This window comes from Neophocaena asiaeorientalis, unplaced genomic scaffold (genome assembly GCF_003031525.2).
Source record: "Neophocaena asiaeorientalis asiaeorientalis breed wild unplaced genomic scaffold, Neophocaena_asiaeorientalis_V1.1 scaffold160, whole genome shotgun sequence".
Lineage (NCBI taxonomy): Eukaryota > Metazoa > Chordata > Mammalia > Artiodactyla > Phocoenidae > Neophocaena > Neophocaena asiaeorientalis.
In genome coordinates, this window is record NW_020175675.1 from 534643 (window position 1) to 552008 (window position 17366).

Genomic DNA, 17366 nt, shown 5'->3' on the forward strand with positions numbered 1-17366 from the left:
TGGTCCATGTCTGGTGGTGTGCTTTGGGGTGTCTGTGGACTTATTATGATTTTAAAGAAAGAAAAAAAGGAGGGAGGGAGGGTGGGAGGGAAGAAGGAAGGAAGGAGGGAAGGAAGGAAAAAAAGAAGATAAAGTAAAATGAAATAAAGTAAGAAAAAATATAATAAAGTTATTGAAATAAAAAATAGTTATTAAGAGAAAAATAAAACAAAAACAAACAAACAAACAAAAAAATGGACGGATAGAACCCTAGGACAAATTGTGGAAGAAAAGCTATTTAGACAAAATCTCACACAGAAGCATACACATACACCCTCACAAAAAGAGGAAAAGGGGAAAAAATCATAAATCTTGCTCTCAAAGTCCACCTCCTCAATTTGGGATGATTCGTTGTCTAAAAGAGGGAAGGAAGGAAAGAAAGAAAACAGGAAGATAAAGGAAAATAAAATAAAGTTATTAAAATAAAAAATAATTATTAAGAAAAGAAAAAAAATGGACGGATAGAACCCTAGGACAAATGGTGGAAGCAAAGCTATAGAGACAAAATCTCACACAGAAGCATACACATCCACACTCAGAAAAAGAAGAAAAGGGGAAAAAATCATAAATCTTGCTCTCAAAGTCCACCTTCTTAATTTGGGATGATTCGTTGTCTATTCACGTATTCCACAGATGCAGGGTACATCAAGTTGATTGTGGAGCTTTAGTCCGCTGCTTCTGAGGCTGCTGGGAGAGATTTCCCTTTCTCTTCTTTGTTCGCACAGCTCCCGGGGCTCAGCTTTGGATTTGGCCCCGCCTCTGCGTGTAGGTCGCCGGAAGGCAATCTGTTCTTCACTCAGACAGGACGGGGTTAAAGGAGCCGCTGATTCGGGGTCTCTGGCTCACTCAGGCCATGGGGAGTGAGGGGCACAGAGTGTGGGGTGAGCCTGCAGCAGCAGAGGCCGGTGTGACGTTGCACCAGCCTGAGGCGTGCCATGCATTCTCCCGGAGGAGTCGTCCCTGGATCCCGGGACCCTGGCAGTGGTGGGCTGCACAGGCTCCCCGGAAGCGGGGTGTGGATAGTGACCTGTGCTTGCACACAGACTTCTTGGTGGCAGCAGCAGCAGCCTTAGCATCTCATGTCCGTCTCTGGGATCTGCGCTTTTAGCCGTGGCTCACGCCCGTCTCTGGAGCTCTTTTAAGCAGCTCTCTTAATCCCCTCTCCTCGCGCACCTTTTGGGAGGTCTGAGGTCCTCTGCCAGCGTTCAGTAGGTGTTCTGTAGGAGTTGTTCCACGTGTAGATGTATTTCTGGTGTATCTGTGGGGAGCAAGGTGATCTCCGTGTCTTACTCTTCCGCCATCTTCCCGGAAGCGCCACAGCATGATTTATCTTCAACTTCTAATTTCAAGCTTTGTAAATTTTAATGTATCTCTTACTTTGACATGTAATTGAATTAGCTTTTGGATCTAACAAAGAAATTATGTCTTTTAACAAATTTTATATGTATAGTTGTAGCACATATGCTTGATATATTTGCAAAATTTAACATTTGGTTTGCTTTGAGTGTGTGTGTGTGTGTGTGTGTGTGTGTGTGTGTGTGTGTGTTTAGGTGAGTGGTATGTGTGGGGAGGTTGTATTTATTTTTCTCCTAGTAATTTAAAAGTTTTATTGTCTCTTTTTATTTCTTTTAGTGATTAACTTTGTGTGTATGTGTGTGTGTGTGTGTATTATATATATATATGCCAACATCTTTATTAATTCATAAATTTTAGTATCAACTTTTCTTACGTCATGAAAGATTAGACAAATATTAGACATTTAATCTTAACGGATTAATATTAATTAATCTGTTAATATTTGGAGTCTCAGGTTTTTTCTTCTCAGAATCATCAAAATATTTCTCCACTGTATTCTGCCACTGAAAATAATTACTTGGGGAATTATGAGGTCAATGTATTTTCTTTCTTCTAGGCAACTTGGCTTTTTATTTTTTTCTCACATTTTTATCCTTGAAGTCCCAACACCACCAGAACTCCAAATATTTTTCTCTTTTGTCTTTCAGAAAACCCAATTACAGACATGTTGAATTTTCTTAATCTTCATTCTTACATACTTTATTCTCTCGAAAACTTTTTCTAGTTTTCCATTTTGTTTATGTGATCTTTTTAAAGCTGTTTTTGTATTGAATCTGTTTCTAGCAGTCTCTATTTTTATTCTTGCTCCTTCTAATGTAGTTTTCATTAATGTAATAGTGCTATACTATCTTAAATTTCTTCTCTCATCAAACCTTCCAACTCACTTTTAACCTTTTTTTATTAACTTGTATTTTCTTTAATTTTAAACATCTCTTCCTTGAGCTCCTTTTTTTCCTCTGTGTTCCATTTTTTCTTTAATTTCTTTGACACTTTAGATTATAATTATTTGGATTTTTTTCTTATGCTTGGAACAATTCTTATCTTGAAATATATTTTTACTATATATTAAAAAGCAAGCTGGGCTTCCCTGGTGGCGCAGTGGTTGAGAGTCTGCCTGTCGATGCAGGGGACACAGGTTCGTACCCCAGTCCAGGAAGATTCCACATGCCGTGGAGTGGCTAGGCCTGTGAGCCATGGCTGCTGAGCCTGTGCGTCTGGATCCTGTGCTCCGCAAAGGGAGAGGCCACAACAGTGAGAGGCCCGCATACTGCCAAAAAAAAAAAGCAAGTAGCCTTTATTCATGATATTAGATTTATTTTTTTCTAGCTTTATTAAGGTATAATTGCAATTGAAATGTACTTTTTATTTTTACATTTATTTACTTCCCCCCTCTCCCAAGGGAGAGGCAACAATAGATGTGAGGGTAATATTTACATACAGATCTGATGTTGAATATTTCTTGCTCATAAATCATCTTTGAAAGAAGGAAATTCCACCTAGGCCTATAATTTTTTCAAGAATAGGGTGCCAGGTGCTGGAAACTAAGCCAGGTCAGTTGGAAACTTCAATTCAGGTCTGCCCCTTTAGAATACTTTTTAGCATGTCTGCTAAAACATACCCCTTGGGGGTATGTTTAGGAGGTCTGGAGGAGCAGAAGCCCTGGGGAGGGGAGACTGCACACCTCACAAAATCCTTTCTTGCTTGTGTTTTCTCAGACAACCGTGGTCCTCAGCTGAATTGCTGAGAGCTTTCTTGCTTCAAAAGGTTGTTCCCTAACTTTAATGGTAAGTCAACATAAATACATTTATCCAAACCCTCTTTTACTTTCTCTCTCTTGTCCAGTTTTCTTTTTAGTCCCTTTCCTCCATACAGCATCTCTGTCCATTATTTTGACATCTGGCTTATTCCTCTGAGTGCATAACAAAGAGATAATTACTCTTGTGACAGTTATATATGAGTCCAAATACTGAAGTACATGTCACCAATACCCTCAATTTTTCATATGTACTTCCTTTTAAAGACCATGTACTTTTTGTCTTATACTGTTTTCCTGGACTCTGCACCAACTCCTCAAATTCCCAGACAGATCTTAATATTTGTCTTGAAATATACAGGTGTTCCTGTGTCTCATCTTCATTTTCACATAATGCCTTACATCATGAAATATTGTTCTAAGTTCATAGTGTACTAAGAATCCTCAAGTTGTCAAAAATCTAATTATAAAACAAGTGCTTCTGTATGTTCAGTGGTAGAGGAAGGGGGATAGAAGAATATTTCAGACTTGAGTCTATAGATATTTTCTTTTGAAGAATTTGTATGGATATTTTAAATAAAGTTACTTTTATGGGTGTAAATGTTGTCAAAGGATAACTTGCAAACTGATAACAACATAATTCTCCTTCAAGTACACAGTCAGCACATGCCTAACTTGTTAATGAGGGAATCAACAGGATGACAAATCAGATTCAGAGGAGAATTTGAGGGTCTCAAGTACCTATAGTCAGTGCAAAAAAGACTACTTGAAATTAGAATTCTAAGTTAAATGAAGAGAAGGGATTAATGGCAAGAGAGCCATAACATTTGGGGTTATCCTTTTTTAACAGCTTTAACAGTTTGATGTCAGACAGCATAATCAACATAAAATGCATATTTTAAATGTACTCTATCAACATTTGTATACACTTATGAACAATCACCATAATCAAAATAGTGATCATACACATTATCCCCAAAGTGTCTTCATTCCCCTTTGTAATCTCTCCCTCTTGTACCCATATCCACAGACAGTCATCTGTGCATCTGGTTTCTGCCACCATAAGTTAAAGAATTTTATATAATAGAAGAGTATATATTTGTTGTGGTATGGATTTTTTCACCAAGCAAAGTTATTTTGAGATTTATCCACATTGTAGCACCTATCAATCCTATCAATAGCTCATTGTTTAAAAATTGCTGAGTTGTGTTCCATTTTATGCATGTATCACAATTTGTTTACCCATTCATCTGTTGATAACAATTAGCATTTTGTGAAAGAACCATCTGGAAGGATTAAAAGTAGGTGTCTGATGTTCACACAGGGCTTAGGATAGTGCCTCTCCCTGCCATCTGGCTGATAACACTTTGAATTCATTGAGTTTGGGTAGATTACACAGAAAAATCCTGCCTCAATTATGTGGCATAATTAACTCTAAATTGAGGACTGTATTATCCATATAAAAAGATAAATTATGACAAAGTGGGGATTATCTCAGGAATGCAAGGTTGGTTTCACATTCAGAAACCAATCAGTACATTCTCATTTCCAGTTCCAGGAAGATGGAGTAGATGTACTTTTCCTTATTTCTCAACATACATACCCACACACACTAATAGAAAAAGTAAGAGGACTCTCAAAGATAGAGAAAAAAAGGAAGACCAGCTAGAAACATTGACCTAAGAACCAACATGGTGATGAATTTCCTGGGTTTTCTTTTGGCCTCATGTATCCCAAACTGGGTGTTAGAGAAGCTGGCAACCAGACACGTCAATGGGTTCAGACTAAAAAAAGCCTGAACAAAAGCCTTCTTTCTTTAGCCAAAGGACCAGGAAGAGTAGCCTCTGAAGTCAGTAAACTTTTAAACAATATCAGCTTTACTCCAGCCAAACAATGCAGAAAACACTATGGACCCATCCCTACCAATATTAGCAAAGGCCAAGTGGGGAGCCTAGACTTCCAACATCATAAGGCTGTAACAACGTGCTCCCAGCCCCCAGTCCACCACCCAAGGTGATGTCAGAGAAACCTGAGTAGAGAGCCAAGACCTTCATTCCTACTCCATCACAAGGAGCCTTCACCACCATTCTGTCAGTGGAGACCATGTGAGGAGACTAGATTTCTATCCCCACTGGCAGCAACAAGAGAATGGAAATACTGCAAGAAAAGAAAAAAGATATCAGGGCTCAAATAAATAATGGCTGAAAACAACTCAAACTTGGCAAAAGACCTAAACCTAGAGATTCCAGAAGCTACACAAACCCCAAATAAGATCAACCAAGGAAATCCACACCAAGACACATCAAAGAACTGTCAACACAGAATCTTACATCCTTCAGTAGTGAAGAGGTAAACATGACATTTTCAAATGAAGGAAAACTAAGAGAATTTGTCACCAGCATACCTACCCTAAGAGAATAGCTGAAGAAATTTCTTTAAACATGAAGGAAATAACAAAATAAGGAATTTGAGAACATCAGAATGAAAGAAAGAACATTGCAAAAATATGAGTAAATACAGCAGACTTTCTGTCTCTTCTTTAGTTTTCTAAATTATGTTTGATGGCTAAGGCAAAACATTATATACTGCCTGATGTGATTCTAAATGTATGTGGAAAAATATTTAAGACAAGTGTATTATAAATGGGGGAAGGTACAGAGATGCGAAGGCAGATACGTTTTCTACATTTCATCCAAAATGGTGAAATTATGACACTAGTAGATAGATGCTATATATATACATGCAATACCTAAACAACCACTAAAAAAGCTATACAGAGATACACTATAACACTATAGTCTCAAAAACTATGTTTAAAACATTATAAATAAATCAAAATAGAATTCCAAAGAAAAGTTCAAGTGATTCACTGCAAGGTAGAAAAAAGAAAATAGTGAAGCATAAAACAGAGAGAACAAACAGAAAACAAAAAATAAAATGACTGACTTAAGCCTTAATATATCAGAAATTATGTTTAAAGTAAATGGTCTATATACACCAATTAAAAAACAAAAATTGACAGAATGGATTGAAAAACATGACTCATGCTATCTATAAGAAACTCAGTACAAATAAAATTATATAGGTAGGTTGAAAGTAAAAAGATGAAGAAATATATTTTATACAAATAGTAATTTAGAAAACCCAAGAGTGGTTATATTAATATTAGATAAAGTAGACTTCAGAGTAAGTAAAATTACCAGAGGCAGAGAGGAATATTATATAATGATAAACAGGTCAATCACCAAGAACACGGCAATCCTAAACATGTATGCACTAAACAAGACAGCAGGAAAATATGTGAAGAAAAAAACAGTAATTAAAAGAATGAAAAAAACTGAAAGGAAAAATGGACAAATCCACAATTATAATTGGAGACTTCAACATCCCTCTCTTACCAATTAATACACCTATCCAGAAAATCAGCAAAGTTATAGAGAAACTCAACAACACCATCAATCAACAGGATCTAATTGACATAATAGAACACTACAGCCAACAACGCAAAATACCCATTCTATTCAAGCACCCATGGAACATATACAAAGGCAAATCATATCCTGGACTATAAAGCAAACCTTGAGAAATTGAAAAATATTGAAAGCATACAGAGTGCATTTTCTGTTTATAATACAATCAACCTAGAAATCAGTAATAGAAAGATAATAAGAAACTCTCCAACACTTGGAAACTAAACAACATACTTTAATCCACTGTGAAAAAGGAAGTCTGAAGAGAAACAAAAGAACACATTGAATTGAATGAAAATGTAACATACCAAAAAAAAAATCAGTGTAATACAGCTAAAGCAGTAGTAAGAGAAATTTTTTTTTCCTTCTTTATTTTTTTTATTTTTTTTAACATCTTTATTGGGGTATAATTGCTTTACAATGGTGTGTTAGTTTCTGCTTTATAACAAAGTGAATCAGTTATACATATACATATGTTCCCATATGTCTTCCCTCTTGCGTCTCCCTCCCTCCCATTCTCCCTATCCCACCCCTCCAGGCTGTCACAAAGCACCGAGCTAATATCCCTGTGCCATGCAGCTGCTTCCCACTAGCTATCTACCTTACTACGTTTGTTAGTGTGTATATGTCCATGACTCTCTCTCGCCCTGTCAAAGCTCACCCTTCCCCCTCCCCATATCCTCAAGTCCGTTCTCCAGTAGGTCTGCGTCTTTATTCCTGTCTTACCCCTAGGTTCTTCATGACATTTTTTTCTCTTAAATTCCATATATATGTGTTAGCATACGGTATTTGTCTTTTTCTTTCTGACTTACTTCACTCTGTATGACAGACTCTAGGTTTATTGCACTAAATGCATATGTTAGAAAAGAGGAAAGTCTCCTGCCCCAAGAACATGGAAAAAAAGCCAATAAACTCAAAGCAAGCAGAAGGAAGGAAATAATAAAAATGAGAGCAGAAATCAATTTAACTGAAAACAGTAAAACAATGGTGACTATCAATGAAAACAAGAGTTTGTTCTTTGAAAAGATCAATAAATTTGACAAACTTCTAAGACTGACAAATTACCAATATCAAGGATGACACAGAAGGTATCACTGTAAACACTATAGATATCAAAAGGATAATAAGGGAGTACCATAAACAAATAAACACACACATCTGACTTTTATGGAATGGGCCAATTCCTCAGAAAATACAATCTACCACAACTTGAACAACATGAAAATGACAATTTGAGTAACCCTTTAACTTTTAAGGAAATGGAACTCACAAAAAATTACTCACTAAAAAAGAAATCTCTAAGCCCATATGGTTTCACTGGAATATTCTATGAAATGTTTAAAGAAGACAACACAAATTCTACACATTCCCTTCCAGAAAATAAGAAAGAAGAAAACACTTTCCACTTTATTTTTTGAAGCTAGTCTTACCCTGGTACTAAAACTAGACTAAGACATTACAAAATAAAACTACAGAAAAATATATGAATATAGTTGCAAAATCCTTAACAAAATATTAGTAAATAGAATTCAGCATATATAAAAAAGAATTATAAACTATCACCAGTAGGGTTTATCCCAGGGATGCAATGCTGGCTCAATATTCAGAAATCAATCACTGTAAACCATAATATTAACATACAAAAGAAAAATTACATGATCACATGTCAATCAATAAAGAAAAAGTATTCACTAAATTTAACACCTATTTATGATAAAAACTTTTAGAAAAATAGAATAAAAGAGAACTTCCTCAATTTGTTAAAGAACATCTACAAAAACCCTACAGCTAATAGCATACTTAGTGGTGAAAACCTGAATGTTTTCCTCTAAAGTCAGGGACAAGGCAAGGATGTTTGCTCTCACCACCACTGAACAATGTGGTACTGGAAATTCTAGCTAGTTAAAGGAGGAAAGAAAAGGAAATAAAAGGCATATAGATCAGAAAGAGAGAAAACTGGCTCTATTTTCAATAATGTGGTTTGGTAGTCTGTGTTGAAAAAACAAGGACAAAAAAAACCTCTATAAGTGAGTTTAATACTGAGTTTAATAAGGTCTTATGATACAAAATCAACACTCAAAAATTAATTATAGTTCTATATACTAGCAATGAACATGTGGAAACCAAAATTAAAATTATGGTACCATTTACAATTGCTCAAAAAATGAAGTACTTAAGTGTAAATCTAACATGTACAGGCTTTATATGTTAGAAACTACAAAGTGATGGTGAAGGAAAACAAAGAACTTCTAAATAAAAGAAGAAGCACACCACATTCATTGATTGGAAGACTCAATATAGTAAAGATGTCAATTCTTCCCAAATTAATATTCAGTTTTTTAAAATTGAATTATAGTTGACACATTATATTAACTTCAGATGTACAACATAATGATTTGATATTTGTATGTATTGTGAAATGATCACCATAAGACATCTACTTAACATCCACCACACACATAGTTACAAATTTTTTATAGTCAGTTTTAATACAATTCCTATAAAAATCCCAGCAGGATTTTTTATAGATGTAGACAACATAATCTAAAATTTGTATGGGAAAGGCAAAGGCAACTAGAATAGCTAAAATATTTTAAAAATTTAAAGTAGGAGCCAGTCTAGCAGATTTTAAGACTTATTTTATAACTACAGTAATCAAGAGTATATGGTGTTGGGAGGGGGTAGACAAAAAGATCATTGGAACAGAATAGAAAACCCAAAAATAGGTGAGAAAAGTGTGGGTAGCTATGAAAAGACAACAGGAAGAAGCCTTTAGGTGATGGAAATGTTCTGTATCTGGACTGTATCAATGTCGATATCCTGGTAGTGATATTGTACTACAGTTTTGGGGGATGCTACCTTGGGCGGAAACATTGAGTAAAGGGTATGCAGAATCCTTCTCATTGTTTCTTACAACCTCATGTGAATCTACAAGAATCTCAAAGTAAAAAGTTTAATTTAATCTGATTATCTCAACAGACACAGAAAAAGCATTTAGAAAAATGCAACATTCATTCAGGATAAAATTTCTTAACAAACTAGGAAGAGAAGGGAACTTCCTTAACTTGATAAATGATGTCTGAAAAATAATAGTGCGTGAAAATGATCCCCACCCAAGAGCAAGAAGTTCTTTTCCTAGCTTGACCAGTGCTGCAAGGGGCTTCTGACATATTCCTGCCCAGATTTTGGCCATTATTTTGAAAAACAAAGCAGAGATGGCTATTCAAATAAGGAACCCCTGTTTTCATTTTCTTTCCTCTCCTGATTCAAGCAGTAGATCCTAATAACAATCTATTATAACCATCTATTAAATGCAAATTATTTCCTTAATGAATTGCTCATGTTATATAAGCAAGTACAGTGGGAGAAATGCCTTTACAAAGTTCCTAGATTCAGGAGGACAATTGTTTTTGATGCACAGTAAATCAAAGGGTTTGGGAAAGATCAAATGTGATAATCATTTTATTGATGATAAATCCTAAATCAGACTAGGATAATGAGTCATTTTATTTTTTTCTGCTTAGGGTTATCCTTCATTCAACATTCTAAGAGTCAGGATATACCTTGTTTGCATTGATTGTTAAGAAAAAACATCAAAAAATAGGAAAAATGATAAAAACAGCAAATGTTATAATTCGACCTTGTCCAACAAGCCCACCTAAATCATTTGATGTTCTAAGAAGTAAAAACTATCGGGCTTTCTTCTTACTATTATTTACTGCCAGACTTTGTAAAGTTAGATGTTAATTTAATACAAGATTGTTGAATTACCAGTGATTCTCCCGTTGCGGAGCATAGGCTCCGGACGTGCATGCTCAGTGGCCATGGCTCAGGGGCCCAGACGCTCCGCGTCATGTGGGATCTTCCCAGACCGGTGCATGAACCCGTGTCCCCTGCATCAGCAGGTGGACTCTCAACCACTGCGCCACCAGGGAAGCCCAAATTGCCAGTGATTTTTGTCCACTAGGGATGGAAATAATTTCTGTGTGATAAAAATGGTACAGCTCAAGCAGTATTTTTTCCCCACTGAATGTGTATATGCATGTTTATACTTCCTCATATTGTCCTTTGAACTGGCTTTGCCATCCTTTGCCTGTTAGTTTTCTCTTTAATGCGTTAAATAAATAAACCTTTGATACACCCTCAATTTATGAGAGTATGAGAGTCATGTGTTTAGTTGTTTGAAAATTACACTTTGACGTAAAGGGAAAGAAAGGAGGTGGCCCATTTGGGGTTTGTGAGCCTTCACTTAAAGCCAGCATGGAAACGATGGGATTCAGGCCATCCATCTTGCCACTTTGCATTGTGGACAACATTAGCCTGTGTACTTGCTAACTCTTTCCTCTGTATTTACTATGTACCTGTTATGTGTGCAGCACATGCTAGCAGTTGTCATGGTAATTTTGGTTTTTTCAGAGGGAATATCTTGTGCTAGAGTTTCTTTTCCCTTTGCTTCTCTGAAATATCACCACACAGCAGTCAGTGAACAGCTAATTCATGGGCTTGCATTACCTTATTTTGTTAAGCATCCTGGAGCGTTAGGAACATATATGACACCATGCCACTCCAGGAATTTATTGGTGTCCAGGACCAATGAAAACGGCATGTTGCTTGTGTACAGAAGAAATACTGAAGCTGGCAGAGTTTCTGCTTGATTGAAAATAGATTTCAAGGACAGACCCCTGCTCAAAAACTAAGACCTTTAAGCCCCAATCTAGGAACTTGAAGATTTTTAAAAAATAACAAAATGTGTGAGCTTTAAAAAAAATGTTATCGACCTGAACAAAATTAAGCTGAGGTGAGGAATGGCCTCTGAGCATTCGAAACTCATGGCTTTGCTTCCTATGTACAAGTTAGACACAGAAAAATACAAGCTCCATAATCATCTATTGTAGGAGTGTTGGGCTGCACCCCACAGACCTACAAGGCCTGTACTGGCCCAGCTTCAAGATGGAAGAGCCCAGAGTCAGCAACAGAGACATCAATATCTTATAAGTATCTTGTTCAGCACTTGAAATGCATGGAAGTCTCCTTCTCAGATTTCTTTAAAGTCCATATTTTAAAATACAGGCTTTAAAAGATGAAGTCCACCTCTTAAGACATGATATAGCAATTTATCTCTAAGCATTGTGTCACAAGACACACATGTCAACAGAAAGAAAAACACATAGTGTTAGAGTTGTGAGGTAGGTTTAATTCAGGGTCTTGACTGAGGACTATAGCCTGGGAGACAGCCTGTCAGAAGGCTTTGAGGAACTGCTCCAGAGAGGTAAGCAGGGGAGGCTAGTTTATATGTGATTTTTGTTAGGGAATACGTGCAGTCGAGCATACATCTTGGTAAAAGATTATTGCTAGTTACAAAAAACAGACCTCTCAAGTTAATGATTGTAGTGCTTTTCTATGTATGGGAAGATGCAAGAAACAGGGTTCAGGGACTTCCCTGGTGGCACAGTGGTTAAGAATCCACCTGCCAGTGCCAGGGACATGGGTTCAATCTCTGGTCTGGGAAGATCCCACATGCCGCAGAGCAACTAAGCCCGCACACCACAACTACTGAAGCCTGCGCACTCTAGGGCTCGCGTGCTGCAACTACTAAGCCCGTGTGCTACAACTATTGAAGCCTATGCGCCTAGAGCCTGTGTTCTGTAACAAAAAAAGCCTCTGCAATGAGAAGCCCGCGCGCCGCAACAAAGAGTAGCCCCTGCTTGCTGCAACTAGAGAAAGCCTGCATGCAACTGAAACTAAATTTAAAAAAAAAAAAAAGAGGCAGGGTTCATTAAAATTCTCCCTGAAATGCATCTACCTATCTAAGAGCCTACTGGCCCAAAGTACAGAGCACCCTGTTATTGCCTTAATCTCCATCTGAAGCCCTGAGCGCACTGTAGGTTAGCAACTGCAGGGGGTTAACCTTTGTAGACTTGGATGGTGAGGGAAATGCTCTCTGCTCTTTCTTTCTTTGCACACAATTGGCATAAGAAATTGCCTCCAGCGAGCACCTGCCACTCTTTCTGTAGAAATAGCTTTGCTTGGCAGAAGACCCTCATAGCAGGTGATGCCTATAAAAATACCAGATCCATTGGTTATAAAGAAGAAGAATGAGATGACTTTGCTTTTTGGCCTTTTCAGGGAGTCAGCAGCCCCTATTTGGTGGTCGAGATATATGCATTTACTGACCACCAATTTGGTTTTTCCAGGGTTCTCTCGTGTTTCTGAATCCAGAATTTTAGAAATTAGTAAAATGCATTTTGTGAACTAACTCATTTAAAGAGCTGAGTCAATAAATTAAGGACTTTCAAATTTTACTTTCCTTGTAAGATTTAATATACAGAGTTGGCTGTACTTGCAGGTTCCACATTTGATGATTCAACCTACGTGGATAGAAAACATTCAGAAAAAAAATTCCAGAAACTTCCAAGATGCAAAACTTGAATTTGCTGTGCACCAGCAACTATTTACATAGCATTTACATTGTGTTTACAACCATTTACTTAGCATTTACATTGTATTAAGTATTAAAAGTAATCTAGAAATGAGTTAAAGTATGTGGGAGGATATGTGTAGGTTATATGCAAATACTATGCCATTTTATATAAGAGACTTGAGCATCTGTGAATTTTGGTATGGGGAGAGAGGGGTTCTGGAACCAAAAATATGAATATACTTATATATTTACATATTTATATAAAAGTGCGAAGTATATTTGTATATATACACATATCTAGTAAGAGGAGGTTTTGGTGCATGGCTCTATGTGACAGCTCTTGTTTCATCCTTTTTAAGAGCACATAACCCTTTCTAACCACATACTGGGCAGCCCAAGGGGGAGACCATGTATTGTCCTTACTCACCTTCACAGACCATGGCACAGGTCAGGAGCTGCAAATGAGTGTTCATCAATAATCATGATGATGGATTAGACATGTGTCTCGTCAATTTTTTTTAATGTATTCCTCCACTCTTGGTTGGAATCCCAGATCTCAGTGGTCACCTCCGTGTGGAGAAGCTGGAACCTGTTGGAAGCTGCACGGGCTCTCAGCAGCAGAGGCCATTGAGAACCAGACCCTCCCCTGCAGCCCAGCGCCCTGGCCACTGGCAGGGAGCAGTCTGGAGGGATGTTGCCTTACGGGTGTATTGAACAGCAGGCAGCACTGGTTTTACCTTTGCTCAGTTGTAAATTGGGCATCAAACAAGCATCCTTTCCTTAATGCAGAGGTTTTGCTCGACACATGGTCGCCATTCTCTCGGGAGACAAGAGCTGAGTTTCACTCTCTCTCCTGCTCTCTTGTTCTGGGAACAACGTCCATGGTGTCTATTCTGTTCCCCATTCCTCCAGCCTTGGCCAAGTCACTAAAAGATGGCTTTTTGGATGAAGAGCCTTCTCCACTCAACCCCCAGCGTGTCCCTGATCCCTGATTTTGACAAAAGGGCAGTCATGCCCATGAAACTAGGAATTTGATTTTTTTTTTAACTGCAGTGAGATACAAAGGCTGCTTCTCTTTGTCAGCCAGATCTCCCCACTGTTGACATTTGCATCTGCTCAGAGATTTTCCTAGCCAGAATATTCACGGGCCAAATGAGAGACGGGGGAAATTCCTCTGAGGGCTCCTGAATTGAATGTAAATTCTACTCTGATGTGGAAAAAGAAATTGCTACTCAGTCATTCCCCTTGTCAACATTCCAGAGCTCATCCTTGTCATTAGGGCTGGCTCTTTCTGTCTCCTCTTTGTGCACACCCTCCAGGAAACTCAGAAGTAAGTTAGTTACTGGTACGACATCTAAGCTTCTTTTATTTTATTCTTTCTTTACAAAGGGCGTGTTCAACTTTGGGGAAACAATATGTTTAAGTCAAGCAAAAATGTTAAACATATGAAAACCATCTCTACGCATTTTCCTTTTCCCCTTCCTTCCCCCATCAACCCTTCCAAACGTCAGCCCCAATTTCTTGTTCCCAACCTTGATCTGACACCATGTGACATTCTCAGGGCCTGGAATTTGGTCTTTCGGAGCTGGTTCTGCTCCAAGTCCTCAGTGACCTTTCATTCCTTTCCTCCACACCCCTCCCAGAGCTGCCCACAACAAGGGAAACCACAGTTCCCAGAGCCAGAGAGAGACAGAGGGAGAGAGAGAGAGAGAGAGAGACTATAAGCATTGACAAATGGGAGAGGCAGAGAGAGAGTCAGACTAGAATCCAGGAAAGTTACAGAACCCAGAACAAATGTGTCTGGATCTACTTTTCTTTCCTAATCAATAATCCTCTTTCACATGTTAATTGGAAAATATTGAGATTGAGCACTAAGAAACCAGTTTTCCTTGTTTTTTTTTAATCAGTTTTTTTTTTTTTTAATTTGATTGATTTGACATGCTACAATTTGTACTTGGTGTGACCACATTGCTGGTGGGACTGCTGTGGGCTCTGGGCAGTTCTCCATTAAGAGCCACAGTTGCTGGGAGGGATCCATCCTGCCTCCTCTGGGGCCAGAGCAGCTGGTGGTTGTGTCTCAGGTGTCCATTCCAGGCTGGTCCTGTTGGAGCGGAGGTCCCCCTCGCCCCCGCCCCTTGGCGTCCTTGCTGTGCCCTAGATGTGAGCACACTTCCCAGGAGGGCTGCAACTCCCAGGAGTGTTTCCTCAGCCCCAGGCGGGAGGGGACAACCAGGCTCTACGGCCTCCACCAAGACAGAGCCTATTCTGGAGGTCCTTAGCTGTTCAGTATGGCTGGTTCATAACTGAAGAGTTGTTTTTCTCTTTCTATCCTTTTAATTTTTTTAGTAAGGATTTCTGGGATGCTAATTATGATTTTCATTCTTTAACATACATTCAAACATGAATATCATGGATAAATATGTATTGCTACTGTTACCTAATGGGTGACAGAGGAATTTAGGAATTAAGTAGGAGATATGGACCCCAAACCTGTACTTTTATTTATTTTATTATTAATGGGATAACAGCAAGTACTTTTCCCATTAATTTGCCATTTTTTTTTGGCACTGACACATGAACAGTGAAGGACCCATCAGGGTGGGTTGCACCTGACCGCCCACCCGAGGCTTACCTGGCCTCTGAGTTCAGCCAAGTTGGCTGCGTTGGACACCATGCTGACAAGCCTGGGTCATGCTGATGGGCAACTACAGTCACCCAGTTTCTCCGCCACACACATCCACTTCAGGCCCCAGGCTGTCACAGCAAAGAGTTGGATTAGAGTAGGTGAAAAAATCAGCCCCTTAGAGACAAGTGTCTCTCCCAGGAGGGAGAAACTGGATGTGCAAGTTGGGTTGGCATCTTTGTGTGTCAGTGGGGGGTCATCACTGGGAGCAAGAGAGAAGTTGCCATGGCGACTGAGTGCTTAGCTGTCTATGGGGGGTCCTTCTGCTGAGAGTGGTCAATCTCCTCGGAGAATATAATGTTTCAAGGCACTACTCTCTTTTTTGAGGAGAAGAGCCTTACTTTTTAGAGTGAACTTGGTGTTGAAAAGAATCTCTCCCAACACAAGGGCTGAAACCTGCTGATGACCTGCCGCCCTGTTTGCCGCATAGAAATACTGGGCAGATTCTTTCTCTGCAGCCTGAGGGTGCCCTGGAAATGACAACGCCTGTTCCAAGTGCTCTCAAATCAGTGACTCAAAGAAGGCTCCCATCTCCAGTCTCACATAAAAAACAAACAAACAGGGCTTCCCAGGTGGCGCAGTGGTTGAGAGTCCGCCTGCCGATGCAGGGGACACGGGTTCGTGCCACGGTCCGGGAAGATCCCACATGCTGCGGAGCAGCTGGGCCCGTGAGCCATGGCCACTGAGCCTGCGCGTCCGGAGCCTGTGCTCTGCAACGGGAGAGGCCACAACACTGAGAGGTCCGCGTACCGCAAAAAACAAACAAGCAAACAAACAAAAAAACAGATTTCCTAATGCTTTTTATTCTTTTTGGTTAAGCAAGAGCCTAGAACACTTTTAAAAGCTTTATGGACGTAAGTATAATGCACACATGATATCTTGCACATATTAATGTCTACGGTTCAGTGAGCTTTGACAGCTATACACACCGAAAACGAGACAGAACACTTCCATCACCCCTAAAAGTTTCCTCCAGTTTCTTTGCTGTTCATCCCTTCCTCTACACCTGCCCCAGGCAAGCTCTAATCGGCTTTTTGTCACTAAAGGTCAATTTGCACTTCCTAAGATTTTACATTAAAAAATGACATAGTACCTGGTCTTTTGTGACTGGCTACTTTCACTCAGCATAATGACTTTGAAATTCACCCATACTTACACCAGTAGTTAGTCCTTTTTATGTTGCTTACTACCCATTACGCAGATATACCTCAATTTTTACCCATTCTCCTGTTGATGGACATTTGGGTGGCCCCCACTTTTAGGATATTGTGACTAAAGCTGCCGTGAACATTCATCTACATATTATTGTGTGGACATTTTTCATGGATAGATACCTAATAATGGAATGGCTATGTTACATAGTCACTGTAACTTTTTAGGAACTGCCAATTTTCCAGAGTGATGCACCGTTCCAGTTGGCTGAATTCCAGTACTTGGACAGTGTTCTTCCTTTATTCACCCCAGTGGGAGTGGAGCAGTGTCTCATCCTGATTTTGATCTGCATTTCCCTGGTAACTAATCATCTTGAGAATCTCTTCATGTGCTAATTAGCCACTATAACTTTGCTTTTGAGAAATGTCTGTTCAAATTTTTGTCTTTTTTAAAAATAGATTATTTGTCTTCTAATTCCCCCACACACCTCTG